Source organism: Manis javanica, chromosome 18 (assembly GCF_040802235.1).
Source record: "Manis javanica isolate MJ-LG chromosome 18, MJ_LKY, whole genome shotgun sequence".
In the NCBI taxonomy this organism is placed as follows: Eukaryota; Metazoa; Chordata; class Mammalia; order Pholidota; family Manidae; genus Manis; species Manis javanica.
In genome coordinates this window covers 1,034,279-1,046,452 of record NC_133173.1, presented here as the reverse complement: position 1 = coordinate 1,046,452, position 12,174 = coordinate 1,034,279, and positions in this window count along the sequence as shown.

Sequence of the window (12,174 nt, the reverse complement as noted above, 5' to 3'; positions counted from 1 at the left end):
CGTGTATTTTGCAACATTAGTTGGTAAGACATTCTGTGCGCACCAAGGAATCTGTTCCCTGGGGCAGGACTCTGCTCTGAGTTGCGGCCGAATCCTCTCAATCCAGCCCCAGCTCCCCTGCGCACACAGCGGTGTCCTGCCTGCAGGCCCCTCCTGCCCCTGCACGTTAGCCCCCCCACCCCGGAGCGGCTCCTCCATCTCTGCGTGCTGCGGCCCCGGGACAAGCTTCTGCAGGCAAGGCCCCCTCATAAAGCCCTCTGGGTCCAGCTGGACCATCAGCCTCTTTCTTTGCTCTCACAGCCCCTTCAGCCTCCAGCGGCCGCTTCCCTCCTGCCTCCCCCAAGCCCATGGGATCCCAGAATAGCCTGATATCCCTGTCTGCAGGGGGAAAAAATGAGATCTGCAAAGATGAACAAGTAATTGTTTGTTGAACTAAAACACATTGTAAATTCTAATTTACAGGGCAGGCTAACAACCGGCAGCCCACGCGGCATTCAACTCAGAGATGATTTCATTGGGCTCACACGGTGTTTTAAAAACTGAATTCATTAACGACTTAAAAGATCAGGAGATTTTTTAAAGATCTCGAGATCAGGCTTCTTTCATGAAACCCACGCTCCTGGTGGCACCGGGCCCCATTCCTGCATGACAGGGTCACCCAGAGCGCAGTGACGTGGCCCCCTGGCTGGGGTTCACGCCCTCTAGCAGCCCCCTCCCTCTGGGCCCTCCGTCGTGTCCCCGCCTGGCATCTGCCGTCATTCTAGGTGGCCGCCCTGATTCGCTGCGGTGCAAAGCACCAGGGGCAGCAGACAGGGACCCTGGGGCGCTCTGCTTGCTCAGACCCTGGGCGGAGGAGCAGGGACCTCGGCTTCGCTGCCCGTGGACAGAGGATTTCTAGGCTCGGGGGCCTCATTCCCAAACTGCTCTTGCAGCTGCACCTGGACCCACACTGCTGCTCCCACAGTTTGTGTGTCCCCCACTGCTCCCCACAACATACACATCCACAGTGCGCACAAGGGGCCGGAGACCCCTGACCTCTTCTCTCGCTGAACCCACCTTTGTAAGCTCCTCCTTCCCCAAATAAAGCCTGTGCCTCACCTGTGCCAGCCGACCTGGAGCCCCTTCCGCCCTGCCCCTCCCTTGGGAATCATTTCCCAGCAGCCAAGGGGGTCCAGGCACGGCCGGGTTCTGGAGGCGCCCTGGCCCCGGCCCATTCCCTGGCCCCCTCTGGCCCTTCTCCCTCCTGTGTTCTCCACATCTGTTCCCCAGGCTGACGCGTGCTGGTCCCCCAGTCCAGGACGCCCTCTGCCTTCCGGTGGGACGATCCCAGGATCAGGGACTCCCGGCCAACTGGCGGCCCTCCAGTGGGGCCTCTGTTGCTCTCGGCACTCACAGCCCGAGCAGGGGGCACCCCTGCCTCACACTGTGCCCGCAGCTCTGGTGGCAGGTGGTCCCCTATCCGACCCAAAGAAGGAAAAAGAGCGTATGTGTGGCTGCGTTCTTCCCGGGAGAATCCATGTGACCCCTCAGATACCCTTTGTCCCACGACTTTCTCCTTCATCCCTAAAATATTGTCCTGAGGCTGCATGGGGGCCTTCCCCCCACAGGTAAGGGTGTAAGCTGCCAGCTCTGGGCTGTTCTGAGGCACCCAGGCCCCATGTGGTGGGCCGCGTCTGCACTGCAGAGTAAGCAAAACTAGAGAGCCCTTCTGCTAATTCACTGTGACAATCAGGGCGACTGAGGTACGTCTAGAACAGTTGTTTGGCGACAGAGCCGGGCCGAGGGAGTGGGGTGTTCCCAGAGCTCTCAGGAACCAGATGGAGGCCCAGCTGGTAGACTGATCGGGGCAGTCTGCAGTGGGCACCGAGTAGTAGGCGGCTGCCTGGGGACAAGGCTAGGTGGGTGAGGGTGAGGTCTGTCTAGAGCCTGGAAATGCAGACAAATCCTGAAGGCTGAGCACCCGGGAAGACCTCAAGGAAGATGGGGTCCCACTCAGTGCTCAGAGAGGGTGGAGGGCCACGGGTGTGGGCAGAGGGTCTCAGGATGGTGATCCACTCAGCCCATGTCATGGATTCTTGGGCAGAAGTCATGCCCAAGATTACATCCGCGGCCCTTGATTTTTCAATCAACTCAGAGAACCGGTGCTTAACAGGCAGCAAAATAATTAACGATCTGACCTGGGCTTGGTAGGCCGCAATGTTCTTCTTGTCCTTCGAGCCTCACAGGAGCTATTTGTTCTGAGTGAGGATATTAAATTCATGCTTGAGAGAATTAAACAGGAAGGAAATGGCCTCAGATGAAATAAACTACTTCTAAAGGAAAATTGCTCCTGAATTGCTCTAACACTGAATCTTCAAACCATTTCAGGGTTTGAATTAGAAGCCCTATAGTGTCCTTGACTTTCACGGGGGCAGCCTTCCCTCTCCAAATCACTTGTTTTTCTCATTTGTCTGGACGTCGGAGAGCAGGCGCAGTCTACGCAGGGGGCCACTTCTCACACCAGGTCTGATCCTTCATCTGTGAAATGAAGGAGGCTCGAAAGGACATCTCATTCCCTGATGTTTCAGGGCCTGTGAGTTTCCATCCCCAGGCCTTACAGTTGATTATAGATCACAGAACTAGAATAAAGGGTACACTTTAGAAGGTATGCATTTTTATAGCATCCAGCTGGAGTGAGACAGGCAGGTTTACTTTAAGGAGACACATTTGCTCAAGAGAATACATCCAACTGTTACTTTTACTTGATTGACAGATAACTGTCTTTTAAATTAAGTTTATTAAGCTGCAGACCAAGCTCTGAGTGTGTATGAATGTGCTGGCAAGCCCTCAGTTTTATTTAATATCACGAGGAATAAATGTAATGAAATCACACTTAATATTTCAGTCGATGGCCCAGGAACTGAGATGAGGCAAACCTGCTGGAAGTTAAAACTAAAAAGCAGTTGGTGAATCACTCTTAGTTGGGCACAAATCACTTCTTTTCCATTTTCTGTTTTCTGTCTCATTGCTTTTCAAGTATTACACTCGGGTTCTGGAATCCCGAATCTAAATGGCCGAACGGCTAGGAAGCCCAAATTACACCACCACCTTTGACCTGTCACCAGCTGTCACTCTGTGGTTATTGGTCTTTCTCGGCCACTGAAAGAATTTCCAAGGAATGGGGAAGGGTAGGGTGGGGAGTGCGGTGCATGCCCTGTGGACACAGTGGGTGTGCCCCCCATCTGGACGCCCCTGGGTCACTCTGGGAAGGCCCAGCTCCCACTACCCCAGCAAGTGGTAGGTGGTTCACAGTGTGACACTGTTAGAACTTTTATTTCTGACCCAAGCCTGCTGTGCTCTTACTATGATTCACTGACAATACCAAGACCTGCTCGCCACTGGGCTCTGCAGGCCACCGGGAGCTCCGAGGATGAGGAAGGGTCCCTGCCCTAGAGCGACAAAGTCGTGCCTGCTCCCTCCTGCAGGGGAGCCTTCCCTCCCCCTTCCTGTGCCCCCAGGGTGCTACCAGACAGCTCAGAGAACCTCCCCTGGCCCCAGGGCCCCCGCAGATGGTCGAAGTCACATACCAACCCTTACCCTGGTGTCCCCAGTACTCAAGCTGCAGTCCGGACAGAGTAAATCCTTTAGAGTGAACTGGTGTTAACACATCCCCACGGTTTCCCCAGAAAGTGCACTGCACATATTAGGTCCTCACTACACATGCACATGTTGGTTATCTATTAAAGAGAAGGCCCCGTTGGTGAATGCCAAGGTACTATATTGACAGCAGGGGCATCAGATGGGGTCAGGCAGCATCCCTGTGCTGACAAAGAGGGGTCACTGGGTTGGAGGTGCAATGTTTAAATCGCAGAGACAACTGATAACTGGGGCACTGGGTGGTCGGGGGGATGCCACTTAAACTGAAAAGTATGACAGTAGTGGAAATATGGCAGTCAGGAAACTATACACAAAGTGATGTTGTACAATATACAGAGTAAGCCTTAGTTGGTACAAAGAGGAGCTAAGTGCTTGCACATTGCCTAAAATAGAGTGGGTGCTCAACAAATATTTTGTGCTGGAATGATGGCATGAATCTAACGAAACAAAACATACACCTGCAGCTATGCCCCCTGTGCACATGTGCAGAGCCACGGATGTCAGAGCTCAGTGAGGTCATTACCCCGAGGGTGTAAGGGGTCAGGCTGACACTAAACGATGCCCGTCAGTAGTTGGGAGAGCTGCTGGAATGGACGCTGAGGCTGTTTTACTAGAAGCAGAGGGTCCAGAGTGAGGGCGCACATGGTCCTGGTCTCCACCCAGCCATCAGCCCCTGACTGCATGTCGTTGTTCTGGGTGACACGCTTTGAGGGAGATGAGTCAGGTGAGACTTTCCCAGAACGAAACAGGAGCATGAACAACTGCAAGAGCCGAGGAGTCAGTGCCCCGAGTTCAGAAAAGCAGAGGAAAGGTGAGAAGCTCTTCAGCACAGGAAAAATGCCCACCTCACTCATGGTGAGAGGAATGAAGACCACGCAACATCGAGAGGCCGTGCCCGGTGTCCAGCTCGGCAGACGTGCTACTGTGTAATGACACAGTCCGTGGGCGAGGTGAGCAGGGCCCCCTATGCGTGGATGGGGGAGGAGCGGGCGCCGGGCACACTGGGACCCCCAGGGAGGACCTTATGTTACTAATTCCTCCTGTACGTGTGAGTTACTTTCAGTAAAATCAGAACGAAACAAAAAGCTATTGTAAGGCCAGAAAAGAAGGGTGTTTTTTGTTCTTTTCTGGAACTTCACATACCTAATGAATCATACCAGTAAAAAGACCAAGAAGTACAAAAAATAAATGTTACAGTGCAAAACGCAATGGCTTAATGCTTTTCAGTGCCACTAACACATTTTTAAAATATATATACCCACAGGTCTGTCATAGTATAAATATAACACTACAGTTTGTGTTTTTAAGACTAATTTCTGCAAATCTTTAAATTGTAAATGCAAACAGAAGCTTTAAAGGACCACATAGGACAGAACTGAAGTAGCTGGAGTTCTCTCTATCCTTCTAGTCACTGCATATCCTAGTTTATTTTGCATCTCATGTGTAAATTCAGGCATGTGCAGGGCCGGGGGGCTGTGGACAGGATGTCCAGGGAACCCTCATGGACCTGTATGCTCCGATGCCAGATCCGGCCCCGTCTCTACCTGCAGCAGCGAAGGCCAATCTGAAGGGGGCCGACCGGACGACCCTGAGTTCCCCAAACCAGCTCCCACTTGGACAGAACGCAGCAATTCCATGTAGACTATGAAAACCCAGTAGTAACTGCAGCAGTTATTTTAAATCGAAACCGATCGAAGATTCTTCTCGTCAGGGAGAAACACTTCATCACTGACCGTAGAATTTCCAAGTCAAGAACACAGTTTTCATTTGGCTTTACTGCTGGCTTTTGACTTTTCAGCAGACGGCGCATAGGTTGCCCTCACCAGGGGCAGACTGCCCCCCAACCCGCCCACGGTATGGCGCAGGGAGGGTGCAGAGACTGGCTCCGCACCCCGCGTGGAGGAGGGGGTCCATAAACCTCTCCTCTTGAAGAATTAGAGAGTTAAACACAACAAAATGCGAACAGTGTGAATAACATGCTGCCTTTTGTTCAAAGGAGGGGGAATGTGAACTTACGTACATATATTCATACCTGCACCCTGGAGAGAGGTGTCAGCAGTGCCAGGGGTGTGGGGTGAGGAGACAGATGGAGGGAGGCGTGGATGCGGGAGGGAACAGGAGCGACTGCGTGAAAGGGGAGGCCGGCCCGGAGGAGACATGGGCACTGTCCTCACACCTGAGCCCCGAGGAGACACGGGCACTGTCCTCACACCTGAGCTCCAAGGAGATGCGGGCACTGTCCTCACACCTGAGCCCCGAGGAGACACGGGCACTGTCCTCACACCTGAGCTCCAAGGAGATGCGGGCACTGTCCTCACACCTGAGCCCCGAGGAGACACGGGCACTGTCCTCACGCCTGAGCCCCGAGGAGACACGGGCACTGTCCTCACGCCTGAGCCCCGAGGAGACACGGGCACTGTCCTCACGCCTGAGCCCCGAGGAGACACGGGCACTGTCCTCACGCCTGAGCCCCGAGGAGACGCGGGCACTGTCCTCACGCCTGAGCCCCGAGGAGACGCGGGCACTGTCCTCATGCCTGAGCCCCGAGGAGACGCGGGCACTGTCCTCACGCCTGAGCCCCGAGGAGACACGGGCACTGTCCTCACGCCTGAGCTCCAAGGAGACACGGGCACTGTCCTCATATCTGAGCTGGGCTCACAATGGCATGTGAAGGAGACTAGGAAACAGATGGAAAAGGCATTACAAAGACTCATAAGCAAGAACTTGCTCCACGAGTTGTCTCCAAAGGGCGAAAGCAGGACCCGAAGGCTAGGGTTGCGCCGTGCGGAGAGGAGGCTGGGAGGCAGGAGGGAACAAGGTCGGAGTCAACTCAGCAGTCGAGTCTGTGGCTTTGATGCACCAGGGACTCAACTCAAACTTGGGGCTTTCCATGCGAAGTCCCCAGTCCTTCCCTGAGGAAATTGGCATCCCCAGATCTTCACGTAAGTCCCTTAAGTAACCTTCACCCCACGCCTCCTCTTTGCAAAGCTTTACCAATGCTACCAAATCCACGGACCAGTCTGCAAGTTAGGAATTTAACAACTTTCAGCTGGAGTTGACTTGCTGACCGACGACACGGCACAGATAAATGTAGCAGGGTGTTTGTATATGGTGAGTTTATATTTTTAATTAATAACCCATTCAGTTTGTCTTTCTGACAAATGAATTTAACCTTCCTCTCATAAACTTGGACATGTCTGCACTGACTTCTCATAAATCAGTCCTGATGGGCTCAGCAGCAAAGTTGCAAGGATAGGAGAAAGTTCAGGAAAACTCACAGTCATTCTCCACCTCATTTGACACGAGAAATTGCTTCCATTATACGGCAGAGTCGGTACTGTCTTCAGATCTGTGAGATGTGTCATCGTCCATTATTGATAATTCACTGCTTTGTACAGAGTAATCTTCTGCTGCTGTTCCTCAGCTATTCCGGCCCACTGAGGCTCACTGCATCTTATCTGGCATCTGTATGTGGGGGATGGGAGCTGACATAGGCTTCAGATGTTGACAAAAAAGAGAAGGCGGGCAAATAAGGGTAGCAGACACTGGAAAGGACCAGATCGTGTGAATTCAGGCAGTTGGCTATGTTCACGTACGACTGAAAGAAAACATAGCCTCGATCACAGTTACATCTCTTCCCAAAGGGCAGACGTGGTCCCCTGCAGAGGAAGATCCTGAAGATTGCAAATCTGTTATTAGAATCTTGGAAAATATCCGCTATTAGGACATGTACTAAAAGTAGAGGAAATTGGTCTCTTGGATGAAAATAGGCAATGATTTCAGAAAGGGTCCATTGTTCTGCTCCAAGTGTTCATCCATCAGGGAAATACACATCTCATTGCAATGAGCACTGTAGCTCTTATTTCTGTATTTTCTTCAAATATTTTTCAACATTTGAACCCTGGGGAACACGAACATTCAGACCACAGCATCAGGCAACCAGAATCCTGACTTGGGTGGCAGGAAGTTGTGCATTTTGCAGCTGTGTCTGTCTCTGTGAAGGTTTCATTCCTTTATGGATTTGGAAGTGTCCCACCTACACTAAAAATATTACTTCTTTATTGCCTATAGCTTGCATATTATTGCACAATCCATTGCATATGTTGCTATAAATATTATTTCCAGTGGGAAGTCAAGTTTTATTTTTTGGTGTCGTTTTAAAAGCAGCAAAAGCTTTAGGACTGGCACTGAGGTTTACTTGTTCACACTTCCACGCATGTTCTGAGGCCCGTCTGGAGCCGGGCGCTGCTCTGGGCCAGAACAAGGAACCTGTGGTCCGGGTCGATCGGTGCCCCTTACCGACAGGTGCTCGACGGCTCCCACTGACACGCACAATGTTGTGAAATGTCAGCGGCGTGAGTGTGTCCTCGTTGCTACTGACCCAGCACCAGGTGACCCTCGGGCCAGCCCCTCAGATGATGAGTCTGGATGAGAGCAACTCTTTTACCAAATCCTTCTCTCACCGCCCACGAGGAGAGAGATTCCCTGGTTATTATTTCCACATAAAAAATGAGTGCGGGTGGGTCGGGGGCTCCACCGGGTAGGGCTGCCACCCACACAGGAATCCCCAGCCTTCCTTGGTCTGTAAACAGTTCCTGGGCTGCGGCACCCACAGGGGAGAGGAGCGCCATGACCACCAGGGGCAAGTTCATCATTTGGCTAAAACTTAAAACGACAGGGCCCCGTATGGTAGGAAGTCACTTTAAATGACTGAAACATCTAATTTGCATAACCTATATTTCTTGTTCCTATAGCATTCTGTGGCCGCTATATGAATATTTCAATTATTGAAGGCTGGTTGGTATAACTTGCTAGGGCCTCTTGTGGTTGAAAAGGGTTCAAACCAGCTGTTCGTTTTTGGGCTGCCAGAATGTGGAAAAAGTAGAACAACATCCAATGGGTTTAGGAGAATCACACTCTACCGTCAATGCTTATATTTAATGATGACACTTTAAACAGCCTGCAGCACAATGCTCGGTGCACGAACCTCCCGCGGGTCAAGGCCCCAAGTCGTGCTGGATGTCCCCGCTGACCCCGGGCCCGCGCCCACCGCCCCACTCACATCCCCCACCCCATGTCAGGCCTGTGATTTCCCTCACGCATCCTTCAGTGGGCCCACCCTTCAACTGCCAGAAATCCTCCAAATAAAAGATCCTCGTGGGACCGCCAGGCCCACAGACAATTGGCTGCCCCCCAAGCCCCTCACTCCTCTTGTAGATTTGGGGCTCCCTGGGCCAGAGAAGGGAAGGATGACTCTCTTCCACGACCCCGTGGCCTCCAAGGCCCTTTCAACACCTGGCCGGGTAACTAGGTTCACTATGGACGTCCAATGGGTCTTTTCACCAGGAATTTTAATGCTGTCACACCACACAGCCTGTTTTATTCAAGCCGAACTAACCCTTGGGACAGGTGTTCCTCCCCGGCAGCCTAAGTGGCCTCACTCTGCCTTCTCACCGCAGTGGCCTGAGGGCATCACGTGAGACGGAGAAGGGGTCACTTCCGGAGAGGGAGACGCAGGGGCCGGCCCCTGGGGGCACACAGAGGGGCTGGCGGGATGGGCAGGTGGGCCTCACAGCCGAGAGCCCCCAGATCTCCCTGCGGGTAGCCCAGGCCCTACGAGACCCAGCGTTGGGGGTGTGAGAAAACAGGTCACAAGGATGCAAAAGCGCCCCTGATGGACGGGCGGGCGGTGCTGCTGGCCTCGCAGCCCCTGCCCCTCCCCTGGGCAAGAGGGCCACCCCAGCCTGTCTGCCCCCAGGGCCCCCCACACAGAGCTGTGCTTCGCAGTCCTCCCTGCCCCCGCCCTCCTCTGCCTGCGTCTCCCCTGGCTCAGGAAGCCTGGGGTCTGTCTGTGCACATCTCCTGAGAGGAAGAGAAATGATCCCAGAGAGACACACAGTCCACAAGCATGCCATTGTGAGTGCCCTTTATGCAGATAAAACCTTCAAAACCCTGTGAAAATAAAGTGGGCTCAAAAACTACAATAAGTTTACACATCTGGATGTGCATCAAGGTTGCCTGGGACAAAGCAAAGGCCGTCCTCCCGTGATTTAGCCATTCTCAGGGGCCCCGCCCAGCCGGGGATGTCCACGGCTGGAACAAGCCCCTTTGTCCTGGGAAAGGCCTCGGAGTCCCCTCTGTGCCCTTCTGCCCAACGCTGGGGACGGGCCATCTTCACAGCTGCGCGAGGAGCTGTGCTGGGTTAGAACATGAGTCACGTTTTGTCCCTTGTCCCTGCCACGCTACCACGGGGCACAGCTCAGCACTCCAAGCGGCCCTGAGCTCGTGCCCACATCCCCCTGTGGCAGGTGTGCAGTCAACAAAATTCCACCCAGCCACGCCCGGCCCTCTGGGGCATCGCCGTCCCTTCCCCGGGGCGAAGGGAGAGAGGCCTTAGGAAGAAACCGCCCTTGAGGGGACTCCAAGCACACACTCACGCCTTCACTGGGGGCAGCGGAGGGGGCAGCGCTAGCTCCTCGCTGGCCTCCCCTGAGACAGGACTTCCTTGTCCCTTCATCTACATCAGCTGAACCTCGGAAACCTCTCTAGCCCACGGGGCCACAGGCGGCACCTACCGGAGGACCCGGGGCAGTCCCCAGCATCTGTGGGGTCGCTGGACAGCCCCCGCCTGTGCCTCTCTGTGTCTCAGAGTCCCCGAGAGACACGCAGTAAACCCAGACTCATCAGCCTGTGGCTCGGGCCTGGGTCCCAGGGCCCAACATGCCACCGCGCTTGTTCTCCAGGAGGAACGGTGTGCGCATGAGGGGCAGAGCCACTTGTCAGTGCCTGGGAAGCCTTCCTGCCTGGCACATAGCACATGATGCTCAGGCCAAGGCCCAGAAGCTGCTCCATTCCATGAGCACAGACGTGCCTTGAACCTCAGCCCAGCTTCTTGCAAATAGATACCTTTGGTTGCTAAAAAGATGGTCCCTGCCTCCCCAACACCAAATCCACCCTGTGCATCCTGGCCAGGTGCATCCGGCCAGGGCCCACCTCAGCCCAGGCCCCCTCATATTCAGGATGCTCAAGGTCTCCCCAGAGACCCCTACTCCTCTATGACTTGGCTCCCACCTCATCCCATACTGTGCCAGCCTCGCTGTCTACTCATTACTCCTTTTTGTACACACAGCTTTACGGAGATATAATTTATATACCACGACATTCACCTTTTCTGAAGCACAGAACCCAGTAGTTGTTAGTATGTTCACAGAGCTGTGCAGCCATCACCCAGGCATTCGGTCCCTTTGTGACCACTTTCACCTCATGGGGCCCAGCGCACCGACCTCCCCGTGCAGCTAGAGGGCAGGCGGGAGGCACATGAGGAATGCCTGGGCCATTACCGGGGGCTGAGATGCCAGCGGGGATCTGAGCTCTCGGGACTCGGTGAAATCTAGAACATCAAGGTGCTGAAGGACTGATGGGGAAACCGGGAACACCCCCAGTTTTGTTTTTTTTCTCTGAATATATAAATAATATCTGTTCATAATTTTAAAAACGAAGTCATTTGGAAGTCTAAAGAAGAAAGTGGAAAAAAAAATCCCCTGAAATGCCATCATTCAGAAAGAAAGCCTCTTCATCTATTACTGATGACTCACCCAGCTCTCTCTGTGCCTGTATGCATCACCATAACCATGTATGAATAGATGCAACTTAACTTAAATGGGGCCATACTATGTATCTGTGTCTTAGTTTGTTCACGCTGATGTAACAAGATACCAGAGAATGGGTAGCTTATAAGCAATAGAAATGTGTTCCTTGCAGCTCCGGAGGCTGGAAGTCCAAGATCAAGGTGCAGGCAGATTCCGGGTCTGGTGAGGGCTGGCTTCTGGTTCAGAGACGTCTCACCTCCCTGCTGGCTCTTCACAGGGCAGAAGGGAGAGGGAGCTCTCTGGGGCCCCTGTAATAAGGGCACCAATCCCACTCATGACGGCTCCACCCTTGTGACCCGATGGCCTCCCAGAGGCCTCCCCAGCCAAATACCCACGGATTGGGGATTAGGTCTCAACGCATGAATTCTGGGGGACGTAAACATTCAGTCTGTAACAACACGGCTTTTGAAAATTCCTTTTTGCTTATCAATAGGTCGTAAACGTTTTCTGTGCCAGTAAGTACAGAGCCACATTGTCAACTTTTACTGGCTACATAATTTCCCACCCTACGATGCCCTCATCTTGGCATGTCCCCATGACATTCCCTTAAGTACACAACCCAGGACAAGAAGGAAGAGCTCTGCATCTGGGGCTCAAACGCCTCCCTTTAAATCCCAGGCCCCCGTTTTCCAGCTGTGGGGCCTTGGGAAAGTTACTTAACCTGTCCTATTTCCCTTCTGTAGGATAGACATGCTAACAGCATCTTCCTGCTCACATGAGGCGGGGTGCTGTGGGAGGGTTTTTATTTTGTTTTTTGAGGATTAAATGAATTAATACGCAGAAAGCACTTAGAACAGTGTCTGCATCCCAGTAAAGGTTTACTGCATGCTATTATTATTCACTTAACTGTCCCCTACACATAGACATGTCATTTATAAACAATTTTTTG